The 18,436-nt window shown below is 51.9% G+C and overlaps 1 protein-coding gene across 3 annotated transcripts in view; it reads right to left on the bottom strand.

Moving 5' to 3' along the window:
• garnl3 (GTPase activating Rap/RanGAP domain like 3) overlaps positions 1–18,436 on the bottom strand; it is a 484,279-nt gene that overhangs the window by 178,766 nt on the left and 287,077 nt on the right. The gene's annotated exons all lie outside the window — the stretch shown is intronic.

The following is an 18,436-nucleotide window of genomic DNA, read 5'->3' as shown; positions in this document are numbered from 1 at the left end:
GTGTGGGAGGGGGCGGGACCCATCACAGAAAACGGCTCGAATTGGCAATCGCACTCAGAACCACTTAAAATAGCTAGGATGTGAAGTGGGAGAAGACATTCAATGCAATAGACAGCGGTTGTAAGTTAAGGTTAAGGCATATTGTTGAGGCAGTGGAGGAACAGTGTTGTGCACTGGCCCCTGCTTGGTGTTTGATGTCAACACTGAGTGCCAAAACTGTAAAACAGTTCCATTCCCCATTCTACCCATCGAACATTTTACTCTCTTCATTGTGTCTTTCTATCAATTGTGTCTTGCCTGGTGCAAGAAAACATTACAATGGATTAATATAGAAGGACCCTCTGTAACTTTCATCTTTGTCACAAGGGTAAATGTATTATTTTGCTTTTAAATGCACTTCTAAAAATCATGAAAATAGACCGCTATTTTTCTATACCTATGAAAGTGCACATGCAGTTTTACACTTGGTACTCTTGTGAAAATTACAATGGGTCCTTAAACTGGTCAGTAGATGTTCAAGGGAACTATCCCTATTTATTACACACATATGGAAAGAGCAGGGGACTGGGACTAATCGGATCGCTCTTTCAAAGAGCCGGCACAGGCACAATGGGCCGAATGGCCTCCTTCTGTGCTGTAAGATTCTATGATATGTTCTCACTGTGTTCTTGTAATACCATTTATTTATACATTCCCTCAATGTATTCTAGCGATTGTGGTGCCATCATACAGTTCCTTGACGATATAGACTATTCTTTCAATAGCTGCAGAAGCTTATCTTAAAGTACTTCTTAAAGCATTTGGTTACTTCAACAGTTAAGCAAAATGCAGCCAAGCCTAACTGCTACAATGAACACACGAGAACTATACACATTAATCATATGTTCCTATAACATAAGCTATCTAATCATGAATAATAGCACTGGGGTTAAGGTTAAGAGAGAGCGAAGAGGCAATTTCTATAAACAGACCGAGTCTTCTGTGAACCAAAAGTAGAGCCCTTATGTAAGCTGTAAGTGCGACAGTATGTTACAGGACTGACAAGTACCCCACTACAGTATACCACACTGAAGACCACGTGGGATGTCCATCACATGCTCCTACCATACTATTAAACCATTACATTCAGGCTAAACCAGGGGGACGATTCTAACCCTACCCACCCATCAGAAACCAGGCGGGTGAGCAGTTACCATCACCGGGTCCCCCACCATCATGGCCCTGCGGTTTACCATTGACCAGAAACTCGTCTGGACCAGCCGCATAAATGTTGCAGGTACAGGAGCAGGTCAGAGGCTGGATATTTTGCGGTGAGTAGCTCACCTCCGGACTCCCAAAGCCACTCCACAATCTACAAGGCATAAGTCAGGAGTGTGATGGAATATTCGCCACTTGCCTGGATGGGGGCAGCTTCAACAACACTCAAGAAGCTCGACACCATCCAGGACAAAGCAGCCCGCTTTATCAGCACCCCATCCCCGAGCTTAAACCTCCACTCCCTCCACCACCTGCAGTGTGTACTATCTACATGATGCTTTACAGCAAGTCTCCAAGACTTCTTCAGCAGCATCTCTCAAACCCGTGAGCTCCACCACCTAGAAGGACAAAGGCAGCAGGTGCATGGGAACACCAGGTTCACCTCCAAGTCACACACCATTCTGACTTGGATATATATCGCCGTTCCCTCATAGTCACTGGCTCAAAATACCGGAACTCCCTCCCTAACAGCACTGTGGGAGTACCTTCACCACACGGACTGCAGGGGTTCGCAAAGGTAGCTCACCACCACCTTCACACTAGTAACTAGGGTTGGGCATTAAATGCCAGCGATGCCCTTATCCCAAGAATGAATAATAAAAAAAAAACTTAAGTAAAGACAGGAGCAGTCCTCAAGAGTTTTAAATTCCCTCTTTAGAACATATTTCTTACACAGTCTGATATACTGCAAGACTTTTGTGGAAATTTTGTGGGCTTTCCAAAGCAACGGGATTTCTATGTTGACCCATGATGTCCAGGTGGCCCATTTAAAATTGAACCAAAGGCATGAGAGAGCTTTCCAGTGCTTACCCTTGTCCGTAGGCCTCTTGAGGACAAAATTCTGATCAACAAACATTAAAGAAACCAATGGAGCGTACCGTGCCTGGAATAACTTGACGAACATATGCTCCCAGCTCATCCACATCTTGCATCTCTATTAGCACCTTCACTATGTATCATATCATTGGCAGCTAGAACAACACCTAATTTACAGATCTAACAACATGATCCCATAGTCAATTCATCTACAGCCCTCCATTTTGAATTTGGTCAATGGAAGTTATCTTCCATTTTAACTTTAGTTATTATAAAACTATAGGACCTAAAGTAGAGATTTTTTTCCTATTTGACACAGGATGGAAGCTGTACTTTTGTTACAGTTATTAAGAAGAATCTAGAAAACCTATACTTATGAATAAAGTTGAAAGTATATATATCTAAAACGGTTGGTCTGTCTGTCTTTCTGTCTGTTTGTCTTTCTGTTTGTCTTTCTGTCTGTCTGTCCGGCTATACAATCAAAAGTTATAGAGCGTACCTACACATATGTTATATCAAAAGAAAGCTTATCATTAGGGGAGTCTAATAGGTGTATTTACTTTTTGGTCAGACAAAAATTGTTCAGACAGTATACAAAAAAGATTCAAAAAAGGGCAACATTCCACTCATTAGCGTTGAGTGACGTGATGGTTGACCAATCGTACAGGGGATTAACCTGATGGTTGACCAATTGGTGCGTCACGGGGGGCATTTCATTGTTTGTGTGGGCGGGCCTAATCCTTCTGAGCTGAGGTGAGTGGCCGCCATCTTGATTCCTAACTATTGATTTCTTTTTCCCACTTTCTGCGTGTAAATATAGATTTCCAGCAAAAAAAAAGTTGCTTTTAAAAGAAAAAAAATCCTTTTGCAAAGGGGACTCGGGCTTTCCCCCCCTCGGCGGTGGATGAGCTGTCTGCAGGCCTCAGGCCTCGAAGCCTCGGCCTCTCCTCGCCAGCCACGCCCGAGCTAGGCACCGCCCGTCCCGCCCCGCGATCGCCGCCATCTTGGTAAAGGCTGGCGGCGTGGGACTGAGCCGAGCGTAGCCATCGCCGCCATCTTAGTAAAGGCTGGCAGGCGGGAGTCAGCCGCATAAATGAGCTAAGGTGAGTCCGGCCACGCCTCACGCGCTAGGCCGCGCACCGGCCGGCCCTGAGGCACTGATCCGCACACGGGAGCTTCGGCTCACCGCGTCCGGGCTCTGAGGAAAGGCAGTGAGAGAGGGGGAGGGAGGGACAGAGAGGAAATCAGGGAGAGACAGGGGGAGGGAGAGGAGAGGGGGAGGGAGAGGAGAGGGGGAGGGAGAGGAGAGGAGAGGGGGGGAAGGAGAGGAGAGGGGGGAGGGAGAGGAGAGGAGAGGGGGGGAGGGAGAGGAGAGGGGGGAGGGAGGGGAGAGGAGAGGGGGAGGCGGGGGAGAGGAGAGGGGGAGAGGGAGGGGAGAGGAGAGGGGGGGAGGGATGGGAGAGGAGGGGGGGAGAGGAGGGGGGGAGAGGAGAGGAGGGGGGGAGAGGAGAGGGGGAGGGAGAGGAGAGGGGGGAGGGAGAGGAGAGGGGGAGGGAGAGGAGAGGGGGGGAGGGAGAGGAGGGGTAGAGGGAGAGGAGGGGGGGAGAGGGAGGGGGGAGAGGGAGGGGGGGAGAGGGAGAGGAGGGGGGAGGGAGAGGAGAGGAGGGGGGGAGGGAGAGGAGAGGAGAGGGGGGAGGGAGGGGAGAGGGAGAGGGGAGAGGGAGAGGCGGGGGAGGGAGAGGAGGGGGGAGGAGGGAGAGGAGAGAGGGGGAGGGAGGAGGGGAGGAGGCGAGGAGGGGAGAGGAGAGGAGTGGGGGAGAGGGAGAGGAGGGGGAGAGGGAGAGGAGGGGGGAGGGAGAGGAGAGGGGGGAGGGGGAGGGAGAGGAGAGGGGGGAGGGAGAGGAGAGAGGGAGGGGAAGGGAGAGGAGAGGGGGAGGGAGGGGGGGAGGGAGAGGAGAGGGGGAGGGAGGGGGAGGGAGAGGAGAGGGGGAGGGAGGGGGGGAGGGAGAGGAGAGGAGGGGGGAGGGAGGGAGAGGAGAGGGAGAGAGAGGGGAAGGAGGGAGAGGAGAGGGGAGGGAGGAGAGGAGAGGGGGAGGGAGGGGGAGGTGAGGGGAGGAGAGGACAGGGGGAGGGAGAGGAGAGGGGGAGGGAGGGTGAGGAGAGGGCAGGAGGGAGAGGAGAGGGGGGGAGGGAGAGAGAGAGTAAGCAGGGAGAGACAGGGGCAGGGAGAGAGAGAGGGTGAGGGAGGGAAAGAGTGAGGTGGTGGGACAGGGAGGGAGAGCTCGCCTTCTTCTTCCTTCCTTCCTTCGCAGGGGGTCGATCGGGCCAGCCTGAGGCGCACCTTCCCCCCCTCTCTCTCTCCAGGCTAATCCCAAACTAAATCCACCAGTCTCTCTCTCTCTCTCTCTCTTCCCCCCCGTCTCTCTCTCTCCCCCCAGTCTCTCTCTCTCTCTCTTCCAACAACAACATGCCCTCAAAAAACCCTCGGCACCGCTGGCACTCCAGCTAGTAAGATATATATAATGAGTCTGTCTGTCTGTCTGTGTGTATGCGTGCGGTAAACTCAAACGTTATAGAGCGTACCTACACATATGTTATATCAAAGAAAGCTTATGATTAGGGGTAGTGTCATAGGCATGTTTATTTTTGGTCAGAGAAATTTTTTTCGGACAGTTTACGAAAAAAGGACAAAATCTGCTCATTTCAGCTCATTAGCGTTGAGTGACGTGATGGTTTGACCAATCCTACGAGGAACCGCGGTATGATACGTCACGGGGGTCGTTTCATGGCGTGTGTGGGTGGGGCCTAAGCTTGCGGCCTGCCGTGAGTGCGGGACCGGGAAAAGAGATACAGAGACAGAGACAACCGCGTGGCCTGAGAGCCCGAGAGACAGCAAGCGGGGGAGTGGCGGCGGCGGCCCGGAGCGGGAGGTGAGCTGAGGTGAGTCGGGCCGGGCCTGAGGCGCTAGGCCGCGCACGGGGGCTCCGGGTCACCGCGGCCGGGCTCTGAGTCCAACCCCTTCCCTGGGGTGTCTTCCTCTCTTCTCTATCTCCTTCCCTCACTCTCTCCTTCCCTCTCTCTCTCTCCTTCACCCCTCTCTCTCTCTCCTTCACCCCTCTCTCTCTCTCCTTCCCTCTCTCTCTCTCTCTCCTTCCCCCTCTCTCTCTCTCTCTCTCCTTCCCCCCTCTCTCTCTCTCTCCTTCCCCCTCTCTCTCTCTCACTCTCTCTCTCCTCCCCCCCCTCTCTCTCTCTCTCTCATTAATGTCAATGATAACATTGCAAAATTATAATTCTGCTTGCTACCTCCAAATTCACATAGAAGGAAAACTGTAAAACCTGGAGTATATGGCTACTGGCGATCCCCATTAACAAAAAACGAAGTTAAAGAACCACCTCCTGGGTGCTTAGCAAGAGTTCTTCAATCCCAACAGTTTTATAAACATGGCAGAGGGTGAGGGAGAGAGAGAAAGAGAGAGATGGACAGGGAAAGTGAAAGATAGTGAGAGAAAGAGAGATGGACAGGGAAAGTGAGAGAGAAAGAAAGAGTGCGAGAGAGAGAGAGGGAGAGGGAGATGGACAGGAGAGTGAAAGAGCGATATGGGCAGGGAGAGTGAGAGACAGAGAGAGAAGAAACGAGTGAGAGTAAGCAAACATGCATATCGACAAAGCCTAATTAACCACATCCTACTTGCAGGCATTGTTGCACCGATCTGGAAACGACTGTGCGGAGCTATATTCACAGGGTTTAGCTTAGCACAGAGTCAGATGCTGAGCTGTGCCACCTGCTGTAAGGACACCTGCTGCTAATATGCACTATCGGGCTGGCATAGTCAGATATAGTACTAGTCAGCTGCAGCCTCAAGCCAGCCGCCACCTCCTTCCAAGGAGACTGCCTGATGGGGATAGCCTTGTAGAGTAGCAAATAGTGTCACTGTCCATGCAGCACAGCCACCTCCATACAGGCCAAATAATCGGCTGCTCTGACACTTGCCTGCAAACTCACACCTACATCTTGGGTTTCCTTTCCCTTTTACTTCTGCCTGTCACTTCATAACTTTCCCCTAAACCCCTTGCGCTTGGCAACGGCTACCTGAAATGCCGTCTGAACCTTTTCAAAGGCTATAAAAAAAATGTTCCCCTATTCTGCCACTCCCCTTCAATTGTCTGCATTCCTTTAAGTTTCACCTACACGCTGTTTTCCACCCTCACCAAAGTAAGCTAGTTTTCAAAGTAAACTAGTCGTGACGGCAGTGAACGACAATTTAAAAAAACACCCAAAGCAAATGTTTTGCTACCGGCACACATCGCTGAACTGAAACGGCGCAGATTAACCCTTCTGTCTTTTGGAACTTGCACTTTTGTTAACTGCAAAAAAAAAATCATTTTTCCACTTTGAACACTCTGTTTATGTGAATCTGATTGCACGTTAGGAAATCTACAAGTCTATTTGGATAATTATTCCTATCTGCAGGTACCGGTACTGTGTATGAGTGGAGAGCACACTAGTAGTGAGGGTGGGAAAATAGTGTGTAGGTGAAACTTAAAGGAATGCAGACAATTGAAGGGAAGCTCATGAAACATAGAAAAATAGGAGCAGGCGTAGGCCATTCGGCCCTTCGAGCCTGCTCCGCCATTCACTATGATCATGGCTGATCCTCTATCTCAATACTATATTCCCGCTCTCTCCATACCCCTTGACGCCTTGTGTCTAGAAATCTATCCATCTCCTTCTTAAAAATATTCAGTGACTTGGCCTCCACAGCCTTCAGTGGTAGAGAATTCCACAGGTTCACCACCCTCCGAGTGAAGAAATTTCTCCTCATCAAAGTCCTAAATGTCCTACCCCGTATCCAGAGACTGTGACCCCTCATTCTAGACCCCCCCGCCAAGCCAGAGGAAACATCCTCCCTGCATCCAGTCTGTTTAGCCCTGTCAGAATTTTATACATTTCAATGAGATCCCCTCTCATTCTTCTAAACTCTAGTGAATACAGGCCTAGTCGACCCAATCTCTCCTCATACGACAGCCCTGCCATCCCAGGAATCAGTCTGGTGAACCTTCGCTGCACTCCCTCTATGGCAAGTATATCCTTTCTTAGGTAAGGAGACCAAAACTGCACACAGTACTCCAGGTGTGGTCTCACCAAGGCCCTGTATAACTGTAGTAAGACATCCTTGCTCCTGTAGTCAAATCCTCTTGCAATGAAGGCCAACATACCATTTGCCTTCCTAACTGCTTGCTGCACCTGCATGTTTGCTGTCAGTGGCTGGTGTACAAGGACACCCAGGTCCCTCTGTACATCAACATTTCCCAATCTATCACCATTTAAATAATACTCTGCCTTTCTGTTTTTCCTACCGAAGTGGATAACTTCACATTTATCCACGTTATACTGCATCTGCCATGTATTTGCCCACTCACTCACAATCATGAAAATTGAGTGCTATTAGCACATTATCATTCTGACAATATTTCCACCAGAACAATGAGGTGCAATTGGTCTTCGGTGGTAGCACAGGATCGGCAGCTGTTTTACACCCCACCTGATTTTTTTATTTTCCATTGACTTCAAATGGAATCAATGGCGGGGTGTAAAACGGGCTACTGACTCGCTATTGCCTGGTTTGCACCACCACCACCGCCGAAGAACAATCTCACCGCCCCGCCCCCTCCCCCTTAACTATTTAGAACTGACTAACACCAGTAAACAAAAAAAATCACCTCCTCAGCCCATAGAAAACAGCAATAGTTGAGCAACGGTGCATGCAAAGTTCGATACATATCCTGGGGTTTTGCTTAGTGATGTTTGGGAGCAAAAGAGAAACTCTGCCGTTGCTCAGGAAATTGGGCAGTAGGTTGCACATGGTCTGTGGCACAACTAGTGGTGTTCCGCAGGGGTCGGTGCTGGGACCCCAACTCTTTACAATCTATATTAACGATTTGGAGGAGGGGACCAAGTGCAACGTATCCAAGTTTGCCGACGATACAAAGATGGGAGGGAAAGCAGTGAGTGAGGAGGACATAAAAAACCTGCAAAAGGACATAGACAGGCTAAGTGAGTGGGCAGAAATTTGGCAGATGGAACATAATGTTGGAAAGTGTGAGGTTATGCACTTTGGCAGAAAAAATCAAAGAGCAAGTTATTATCTAAATGGAGAGAAACTGCAAAGTGCTTCAGTACAAAGGGATCTGGGGGTCCTGGTGCATGAAACACAGAAGATTAGTATGCAGGTACAGCAGGTGATCAGGAAGGCCAATGAAATCTTGGCTTTTATTGCAAGGGGGATGGAGTATAAAAGCAGGGAAGTCTTGGTTCAGTTATACAGGGTACTGGTGAGGCCACACCTGGAATACTGCGTACAGTTTTGGTTTCCATATTTAAGAAAAGATATACTTGCTCTCGAGGCAGTTCAGAGAAGGTTCACTCGGTTGATTCCGGAGATGAGGGGGTTGACTTATGAGGAAAGGTTGAGTAGGTTGGGCCTCTACTCATTGGAATTCAGAAGAATGAGAGGCGATCTTATCGAAACATATAAGATTGTGAGGGGGCTTGATCGGGTGGATGCGGTGAGGATGTTTCCACTGATGGGTGAGACTAGAACTAGGGGGCATAATCTTAGAATAAGGGGCTGCCCTTTCAAAACTGAGATGAGGAGAAACTTCTTCACTCAGAGGGTAGTAAATCTATGGAATTTGCTACCTCAGAGAGCTGTGGAAGCTGCGACATTAAATAAATTTAAAACGGAGATAGACAGTTTCCTAGCTGATAAGGGAATTAGGGGTTACGGGGAGCAGGCAGGGAAGTGGACGTGAGTCTAGGTTCGGATCAGCCATGATCCTATTGAATGGCGGAGCAGGCCCGAGGGGCCGTATGGCCTACTCTTGCTTCTTATGTTCTGTGTAAGCACAGGATTGATTGTCCAAACAGCCTTGTCTTGTTGCATGCTCTGTTTTGTTCCTATTTACTGTGGCTCCCAATCTCATTGAAACTTATAAAATTCTAACAGGTCTAGACAGACTAGATGCAGGAAGGATGTTCCCGATAACGGGGGAGTCCAGAACCAGGGGTCACAGTCTAAGGATAAGGGGTAAGCCATTTAGGACAGAGATGAGGAGGAATTTCTTCACCCAGAGAGTGGTGAACCTGTGGAATTCTCTACCACACAAGGCAGTTGAGGCCAATTCATTAAATATATTCAAGGAGTTAGATATATTTCTTACGGCTAAAGGGATCAAGGGATATGGGGAGAAAGCAGGGACAGGGTACTGAATTTGGACGATCAGCCATGATCTCATTAAATGGCGGAGCAGGCTCGAGGGGCCGAATGGCCTACTCCTGCTCCTTATGTGGCGTTACCACATTGGGGAAACACTGTGTGTATGTAGATAAACCTGTATAATCCCCTTTTAACTGCTGTATTCCCCTCCCCCCGCAAGACAGTTGCAAGCTGAGAGGAATAAGGCATGTTCAGACTCGCCTGCTGCTGAGAGAAGGAAAACCAATCAGGTTCCAGCAGGTGACCAATCCGTGAGTCATCACAGGTCCGCGGGCTTTACGAATTCAGTACTGTATTGTGAGAGTTGGAGTAAAGACCTGTTTCTTGTAGCTCGCTGTGTTGCCTATTTCTTCACGCGGGAGACTGTAGTCTCCCACATTGGTGACCCCGAATGTTGATGGCCGAAGCCCCCGACTCACGTAGCCCTACAGAGGCCAGCAACGACCCGACGGCAACCAGCAGCAGCCCGGTGTCGGCCGGCGCCGCGTCCTTGAAGCTCCCCACCTTCTGGGAACACCAAGCACCAGCTTGGTTCGCGCACACGGAGGCCCAATTCACCCTTCGCAGGGTTCAAGACGATGAAGAAAGGTACCTCCACGTAGTCTCAGCACTAGCAAGCTCCACCGCCGCCGAAGTTCGCGACCTGCTGGGGAACCCACCACAGACCGGCAAGTACTCAACCATTAAGGGCCGCTTGCTGCAGGCTTATGGCCTGTCCGGGGAGGAGAGGGCCCGTAGGCTTCTTTCACTACCAGGCCTCAGCGACTCTACCCCGACCCAGTTGATGAGCCGGATGCTTGCGCTCCTGGGCTCTGAACCGCAGTGCTTCTTGTTTCGGGCCCTTTTCCTCAGCCTGCTTCCGCAGCAAGTACAGACTGCCCTCGCGGGGTCCCCGATCACGGACTGCGTACAACTGGCAGCCGCCACGGACAAAGTCTTCGCCGTCGCCCAACTTGGCTGTGCAGCAGCGAGGCTCCCCGACACCACCGAGTGCACGCCGCCACGCCAGGCCGCAGAACTATGCTACTACCACGCGCATTTCGGCCACAAGGCCCAACGCTGCAGAGCACCCTGCTCTTTCGATCAAACCAAGATGGCCGCCCAGCCCAACGCGCCAGCCCTGCGCCGCCGTCTAGGCCCGCTCGACCGCACCCCCGCCACCACGATGGCCATCGGCACCGCAGGTAAACTGCTGTACATAACCGACTCCCTTTCAGGGTGCAGATTCCTTTGCGACACCGGAGCCCAATGCAGCATAATTCCTGCCTCCCAGCTCGACATCCAGGCAGGCGGCAGCGGCCCACCCCTCGTGGCAGCAAATGGCGCAGCCATCGCTACTTTTGGAAAGCGACAGGCCGAGGTTTCTTTCAACGGCCAGCGATTTACGTGGGATTTCGTGACGGCCTCGGTGGCACATCCCTTGCTGGGCGCCAATTTTCTTTGCGCCCACGGACTTCTGGTCGACGTCCGCGACAGGCGCCTGATCGACGCAGCAACTTTCGCTTCACTGGCCTGCCAGCAGAGCAACAGCCCGGCCCTCGTCGGGTCCTGCTCTGGCCCGGCGGATGACGACTACGCCCGCCTACTCGCAGATTTCCCGAGGCTCACACAACCAACCTTCGCAGCCGCGGCAGCCAAGCATGGTGTCGAGCACCACATCGCCACTACGGGACCACCAGTGTTCGCCCGAGCCAGACGCCTGGACCCAGCTAAGATGGCGGTGGCCAAGGAAGAATTCCCCACGATGGAGAAACTGGGCATCATCCGCCACTCGAACAGCCCCTGGTCGTCCCCCCTCCACATTGTGCCCAAGCCGGGCGGTGGCTGGCGCCCCTGCGGCGACTACAGGTGGCTCAACGACACCACCACGCCCGATAGATACCCCATTCCACACATCCAAGGCTTCTCGGCACACCTAGCAGGAAAGTCCGTCTTTTCCAAGGTCGACCTGATTCGCGGCTACCATCAGGTCCCCGTCCACCACGCAGACGTCCAGAAGACGGCGGTCATCACCCCCTTCGGACTGTTCAAGTTCCTGCGCATGCCCTTCGGGCTCAAGAATGCCGCACAGGCCTTCCAACGGTTCATGGATTCCGTCCTACAGGACCTGAGCTTCCTGTTCGTCTATCTGGACGATATCCTCGTGGCCAGCACCAGCAAGGCTGAGCACATCGCGCATTTGCGCTCTCTTTTCCAGCGCCTCAGCCAACACGGGCTAATCGTCAACCCGGCCAAATGCCAGTTCGGAGCAGCCCAAATTGACTTTCTCGGCCACAGAATCTCACCAAGGGGAGCCATTCCCCTACCTTCCAAGGCGCAGGCGGTGGTGGACTTTCCCCAGCCCACCTCAGTCAAGGCGCTGCAGGAATTTTTGGGGATAGTCAATTTCTATCACCGTTTCGTGCCCAAGGCCGCCTCACTCATGCGCCCCCTCTACGAAGCCACCAGGGGCAAAACGGGCAAAGAGCAACTCACCTGGTCCAGCGAGATGGCGACAGCCTTCCACCAGACCAAAAGCGCCTTGGCCAACGCCACACTACTGGCCCACCCCATCCCGGGCGCCAAGACCGCCCTCACCACAGACGCCTCGGATTACGCCGTTGGCGCTGTCCAGCAACAGTGGGTCGAAGGCGCGTGGCAGCCACTGGCATTTTTCAGCCGACAGCTGCGCAAGAACGAGCAGGCCTACAGCACGTTCGACAGAGAGCTCCTGGCCCTGTTCCTGGCAATCCGGCACTTCCGTTTCCTCCTGGAAGGCCGGCCGTTCACCGCATTCGTGGACCACAAGCCGCTCACTTTCGCCATGGCCAAAGTAACCGAACCCTGGTCCGCGCACCAACAGCGCCAACTCAACTTCATCTCGGAGTTCACCACGGACATCCGCCACGTCGCCGGCAAGGACAATTTGGTGGCCGACTGCCTCTCAAGACCCTCGCTCCACGCAGTGCACCTGGGCGTCGACTACGCCAGCATGGCGAGAGACCAGGCCGCCGACGCGGAGATCCAGGCCCTCAGGACGTCAACCACCAGCCTCACTCTGGCCGACATCCACTTCCACGCAGCCGGCACAACCCTCCTGTGCGACGTCTCAGTCCCCTCGCCTAGGCCAGTCGTCCCATCCGCCTGGCGCAAGCGAGTTTTCGACATCATCCACGGCCTCTCACATCCAGGGATGCGTGCGTCTCAGAAACTCATGTCCGCCAAGTTCGTCTGGCCTGGACTCCACAAGGATGTGAGAGACTGGACCAACACATGCGTGGTGTGTTAGCGCGCTAAGGTCCAGCAGCACACCAAGGCGCCATTGGAGTGTTTCCCGGTGCCCGAGAGGCGTTTCGACCACGTCCACGTCGATCTGGTAGGCCCCTTGCCGCCGTCGCATGGTTTCACACACCTGCTCACGATCGTCGACCGCACCACCAGATGGCCCGAGGCGGTTCCCCTCGCCTCCACCACCACGACCGACGTCGCGCGAGCATTCGTCTCGACATGGGTGGCCCGGTTCGGCGTGCCAACCGACATATCCTCGGACAGAGGCCCCCAGTTCACCTCCCACTTGTGGAATGCCATCACCGCCGGCCTCGGCACCAAGTTGCACAGGACAACAGCCTACCACCCGCAGGCCAACGGGCTCTGCGAGCGCTTTCATCGTTCCTTGAAAGCCTCCCTCCGCGCCAGCCTGGCCGACACCAGCTGGATCGACAAACTACCCTGGGTCCTCCTGGGATTGCGCACCGCGCCCAAAGAGGACCTCCGTGCCTCCGTGGCCGAGATGGTCTACGGCCAACCGCTCAGAGTACCAGGCGACTTCCTCCCCCTGACAACGGAGCCGTGGTCGGCCGGCAGACAGCTTTCCCTGCACCAGGACGCGGCCCAGCAATTCCGTCCAGTGCCCACTTCGCAACACGGCCCGCAGCCGTCCTACGTGCCTCGGGACTTACGACATGCGGAGTTCGTCTTCGTGCGCCGGGATGCGCACAGAGGCCCGCTGCAGGCACCATACACCGGCCCCTTCTCAGTATTGGAGACGGGGGACAAAGCTTTTCTTATCGACGTCGGCGGGAAGCCGGACCTTATTTCAGTAGACCGCCTCAAACCGGCGCACCTGGACCTCAGCTTCCTGTTTCATCCGGCTCTTCCCCCACGGCGGGGCAGACCTCCCGCGTTGGCGGCGGCCCCACAAGAGGACCAAGACACGCCAGAACCTTACTTCCCGGCCGCCGCCCCACCTTCGCCGGCAGCCCGTCCAGCCAGCCCACCGGCAGACCAGCCGCCAGACCAGCCGACGAACCAACCGGCCGACCTCCCAGACAGCCCTCCTCACACGCCAGATGGCTACTACAGCCGCTACGGCCGTTTGGTCAAACCTCCGCAGAGACTGACTTTTACAGTTAACGAGGATTCTGGGGGGGGCGTATGTGGCGTTACCACATTGGGGAAACACTGTGTGTATGTAGATAAACCTGTATAATCCCCTTTTAACTGCTGTATTCCCCTCCCCCCGCAAGACAGTTGCAAGCTGAGAGGAATAAGGCATGTTCAGACTCGCCTGCTGCTGAGAGAAGGAAAACCAATCAGGTTCCAGCAGGTGACCAATCCGTGAGTCATCACAGGTTCGCGGGCTTTACGAATTCAGTACTGTATTGTGAGAGTTGGAGTAAAGACCTGTTTCTTGTAGCTCGCTGTGTTGCCTATTTCTTTACGCGGGAGACTGTAGTCTCCCACACTATCTTCTATGTTTCTATGCCAGTTTCCACAGCGAGTATTTCCTCTCTCCAACCTGAACAACTCTCAATCGATAAGGAGGCCTAATCTCTAATCACAATCTTTTCATTCTTTCTTGCGTGCTCTTTTGTCTTCTTTCTCCCTCTTTCACAGATCTGTGTTGGGCGAGGCGTGTCTCTTCTCCATTCCCAACATGACTTCGACCCTGGTGATGCTTGGAAAGCCGGATGGAGCTCACAAGAAGTCACCAACACCTTGTGAAAGACCCGACGTGGAAGATCCCCTGGCTTTGATCTTCTGCGAAGCTTATGGGCAACCCTGAACCGCATCCGCACAAACCGCGGCAGATGTGGATACCTGATGCACAAATGGAGAATTAAAAGCTCTCCAGTGTGCGACCGTGGTCACCCAGAACAGACCACGGAACACAGAACGACTCAATGCCCCATTCACCAATACAAAGGAGGCATCACGGCAATACACTCGACATCTACATCAGCCATACAAAGTAGTAGCAGTAGTATTCCCAACATAAAGCATACGTATTAAACACACCTGAAAATGGTCTCGGAGTAATTTCATTCATGCAATTCCTCTGACCCAGAACTGAAGAACCAAACAATGGGGATAACTAACTTGGGATAGAATTACTAAAACTCAGGAAGTAAAAGTCCAGATGGGGCTATTAGTGGCGCCATTTGATCAGCTAACAGAGTTGGGGCAGATCTGAATGGCGGGTGGGTAGTTAAAATCGCCATTATCGCAACATCTGCAATTTTAACCTGCTCTCCTGAGCAGGCAGCAAGGACACCTGCCCGGAGCCAACGGGGTCCTTCTTTACATATGCATATTTTTAAAATGTGTTTATGGGATGTGGGCGTCGCTGGCAATGCCAGCATTTATTGCCCATCCCTAATTGCCCTTGAGAAGGTGGTGGTGTGCCGCCTTCTTGAACCGCTGCAGTCCGTGTGGTGAAGGCACCCCCACAGTGCTGTTAGTGAGGGAGTTCCAGGATTTTGACCCAGCGACGATGAAGGATCAGCAATATACTTCCAAGTCAGGATGGTGTGTGACTTGGAGGGGAACTTGGAGGTGGTGGTGTTCCCATGTGCCTGCTGCACTTGTCCTTCTAGGTGGAAGAGGTCGCGGGTTTGGGAGATGTTGCCGAAGAAGCCTTGGCAAGTTGCTGCAGTGCATCTTGTAGATGGTACACACTGCAGCCATGGTACGCCGGTGGTGGAGGGATTGAATGTTTAAGGTGGTGGATGGGGTGCCAATCAAGCGGGCTGCTTTGTCCTGGATCGTGTCGAGCTTCCTGAGTGTTGTTGGAGCTGCACTCATCCAGGCAAGTGGAGAGTATTCCATCACACTCCTTACTTGTGCCTTGTAGATGGTGGAAAGGCTTTGGGGAGTCAGGAGACGAGACACTCGCCGCAGAATACCTAGCCTCTGACCTGCTCTTGTTGCCACAGTATTTATGTGGCTGGTCCACTTAAGCATCTGGTTAATGGTGACCCCCAGGATGTTGATAGTGGGGTATTCGGAGATGGTAATGCCATTGAATGTCAAGGGGAGATGGTTAGACTCTCGCTTGTTAGAGATAGTCACTGCCTGGCACTTCTGTGGCACGAATGTTACCTGCCACTCATCAGCCCAAGCCTGAACGTCGTCCAGGTCTTGTTGCATGAACTGCTTCATTATCTGTAGAGTTGTGAATGGCGCTGAACACTGTGCAGTCATCAGCGAACATTCCCATTTCTGACCTTATGTTGGAGGGAAGGTCATTGATGAAGTAGCTAAAGCTGGTTGGGCCTAGGACACTGCCTTAAGGAACTCCTGCAGCAATGTCCTGGGGCTGTGATGATTGACCTTCAACCACCACAACCATCTTCCTTTGTGTTAGGTATGACTCCAGCCAGTGGAGCATTTTCCCCGATTCCCATTGACTTCAGTTTTACTAGGGCTCCTTGATGCCAGACTTGGTCAAATGCTGCCTTGATGTCAAGGGCAGTCACTCTCACCTCACCTCTGGAATTCAGCTCCTTTTTCCATGTTTGGACCAAGGCTGTAATGAGGTCGGGAGCCGAGTGGTCTTGGCAGAACCCAAACTGCGCATCAGTGAGCAGGTTATTGGTGAGTATGCACCGCTTGATAGCACTGTCGATGACACCTTCCATCACTTTGCTGATGATTGAGAGTAGACTGATGGGGCGGTAATTGGCCGTGTTGGATTTGTCCTGCTTTTTGTGGACAGGACATGCCTGGGCAGTTTTCCACATTGTCAGATAGATGCCAGTTTTGTAGTTGTATTGGAACAGCTTGGCTAGAGGCGCAGCTAGTTCTGGAGCACAAGTCTTCAGCACGATAGCCAAGATGTTGTCGGGGCCCATAGCCTTTGCTGTATCCAGTGCGCTCAGCCGTTTCTTGATATCACGTGGAGTGAATCGAATTGGCTGAAGACTGGCTTCTGTGATGGTGGGGATCTCAGGAGGAGGCCGATATGGATCATCCACTCGGCACTTCTGGCTGAAGTTGGTTGCAAACGCTTCAGCCTTGTCTTTTGCACTCACGTGCTGGGCTCCACCATCATTGAGAATGGGGATATTCTTGGAGCCTCCTCCTCCCGTTAGTTGTTTAATGGTCCACCACCATTTACGACTGGATGTGGTAGGACTGCAGAGCTTTGATCTGATCCGTTGATTGTGGGGTCGCTTAGCCCTGTCTATAACATGCTGTTTCCGCGGCCCAATGACATCATTGAGACCCGACTGTAATTTTAACTCAGGCCGGAGCGGGGAATCCACCTGGAGTTAAAATCGGGGCCGGCTCAGGGTCAGCTTAAAGCATGTAAAGGAAAATAAAAAAGAGTTTTATGCTGTGCTTGTCTAAGCCTCCATGTTGTGCCTGCACCAAGTGTGAAATGCACAGTGCTGGCACAATCTGCCCAAAGAAACTGCATCTGAAGACTCTCCTTCAAAGTTTAATTGAATTGAATCCCTATTAAGCCTTTATCTTGATGAAAGAAAACCACGTTGAGATGCTCAATTGAGAAAAAAATTTGATTCAAAGGCTTCTGATCAGGCAGGATCCTTTTGATACCTTCATGTCGAAAGCACTTGTAACTTAAAGTGAATTTCTTGCTTATCCCACAGAGCTTTTCATTTCATTGTGAAGACTGCAGTGCCCCCATATCGTGATCAGACACTTGTTGTATGTCACGCCATTTCCCTGACTGTTTTTCCTCTGTCCACCTAAGTCATGCAAAGTCTACTGCACTCCTTTTCAGGACAGAACCAACTGTAAATTTCCCTACATTACAACAGTGACTACACTTCAAGAGTATTTCATTGGCTGTAAAGCGTTTTGGGATGCCCTGAGGTCATGAAAGATGCTACAGAAATGCAAGTTCTTCAAGTTCTACTTCAGCTCTACCTCCCCTCATATAGTGCTCTCTGTGACAGTTTGCTAGATATTAGGAAGGAGATCAGTCATCATTCCTACTGTCCTACAATATGGATACAAACAACTCCAGGCAAGTCAGATGTAATATAAACAAGGAATACACACAAGAAACTATTCCATATACCACGAGTGTCCCACATGTGGTCTTAGGTACATAAGGCTTCAGCCTTGGCAACCTGGCCCTTGAAGTTCCGTAGCCCTACCACATCTGGTCGAGAATGGTGGTGGACAATCAGGCAACTAATGGAAGGAGGAGCATCCTCATCCTCAACAGTGGTAGAGCCAAGCAGGTGAGTGCAAGAGGCAAGACAAAACAAGCATTTTCAACCAAAGGTGCCAAGTGGACAATCCTACTTGGCCTCCTCCCGAATTCCTGGGTACTCTATGAAAAGAGTAGCTCAACGCCTGGCCCTTGAAAGCCTCTCCACCATCTACAAAGCTTGTCAAGAGTGTGACTCACCACTCGCCAGATGGGAAGCAGTTACAATACTCAAGAAGATCAGCACCATCAAGGATGGGGCAGTTCATTGGATTGGCGCCCTTGAAATTGAACTGAATATCCACCACCGGAGCAACCTGGCAGCAGTACGCACCGTAGCAACTCACCAAGCTTACTTTAACAGCACCTTCCAGCCCCGCAGCCTCTACCACTGAGAAAGACAAGAGCAGCAAGAGTATGGGAACACCAGCCCCTCCAGATTGCACACCATCCTGGACCTGGACACATACCTTGCTGTTCCATCATCGTCACTAAACCAATATCGGCTCTACACCACAATTTAATCACTGATTTTTTGTTAATGCAAGTAATGACACACTAAAAGTCCTACTAAATTGCACAGTAGAAAAATTATTGCTTTAATTAAGCTGATGCAAACTGCAATTAACACTAATGTGCATAG

Source organism: Somniosus microcephalus, chromosome 23 (genome assembly GCF_052327205.1).
Source record: "Somniosus microcephalus isolate GS21.2 chromosome 23, FLI_Smic_1.0, whole genome shotgun sequence".
In the NCBI taxonomy this organism is placed as follows: domain Eukaryota; kingdom Metazoa; phylum Chordata; class Chondrichthyes; order Squaliformes; family Somniosidae; genus Somniosus; species Somniosus microcephalus.
This window is presented reverse-complemented; position numbering and strand designations above follow the sequence as displayed.